We start from the raw sequence: 1,318 nt of genomic DNA on the forward strand, positions 1-1,318 counted from the left end.
ATGCTTAATATGAGGTAAAGGTAAGGGTTAGTATAGCAACACATGTAGCCGGACCAAGGTGCGGAGTGAAATTTTCTAGATGCCGGATCAAGGATTTCGAGATACATAACTTATCACTTTACATGCAAGATACTAGGAAAGAATTGTTATAGTTAGAATTATCAAGTTAGGAACCTGTGGGGAACACTTAAGCCCTAGTTACTTTTATTAATTGATTAAGCTCCAAGATTTGAATCTGTTAGTTGTTTACTTTAATTTAGTTAATTATTTTCATTAATCTAGAAATAAAAACCCCCTTTTCTTGTCTTTTTTTCTAAGGAAATAGTTGAGTAAATAATAGTAATAGTAGAATAAAGTTAAGTCTGAACTATTTTCCTCGTGGGATCGATCCCAACCTCATTAGTTGGGTTCTTTACTTGATACGACCGCTTTACTTCTTATTTGAGAAGTAAGTTTGAGCGTATCAGTTTTGATGTTATAAACTCTTATACATGTTTGTTGATATTATAACTTGATGATAGAGTTGTATTAATTATGTGCTTAATTATGTTGAAATGCATGTTGACTTGACTAGACTTAGTATGGTTGGTCTTGTGATGTACATGGTCTTAAGTGGAGGAGTATGTACTATTGACTTGTATTGGTTCTTTATTGTGCATAAGGTTTTTCAAATTCAATTAGCATATTTTAATAAAATGTCCCTTTTTAGCATAATTTCTATGTTGAATGTGCATATGGTCCTATACTTAGTACAAGTGATGTGTTGACCCGATTTCTCCCTTTTTTCCCAAACATTTTATGTTCCGATCGTTGTAGGGTTCGTTACGACTTTTGAAGAAGACTTGGATTCTCATTATCTAAGTTGGGTATGTCCTCACCACTTTGAGGACAATGCCACTTTCTAGCATTAGATGTTGATTAGTCTTAAAGACACTTTGTTCATTCTCTTTCATTTGAATACTATGGATGTATAGCCTATATGTGGCGTTATTGATATTGATGTATGGGCTATGGTCAATGTTATACTCTTGTTAGGTTGTTTAATATGAGACATCCGTTTTAAGACTAAGGGTGTGTTTGGTATGAAGGAAAATGTTTTCCATGGAAAATGTTTTCCTGGAAAACAAGTAGATTTTGGACTTATTTTCTCATGTTTGGTTGGTAGTAGAAAATATTTTCCGAAAATGATTTTTAGTGTTTGATTTATGAATGAAAAATATTTTTGAGAGACATCTTTTATTTTTACTAGAGTAGAAAATAACTTATGAAATTGAAATATTTTTTAAAAACAATTTTATTTGGGGTGGTGGTGGGGGTG

The sequence above is a fragment of the Solanum pennellii genome, chromosome 7 (genome assembly GCF_001406875.1).
Source record: "Solanum pennellii chromosome 7, SPENNV200".
NCBI classification, from domain to species: domain Eukaryota; kingdom Viridiplantae; phylum Streptophyta; class Magnoliopsida; order Solanales; family Solanaceae; genus Solanum; species Solanum pennellii.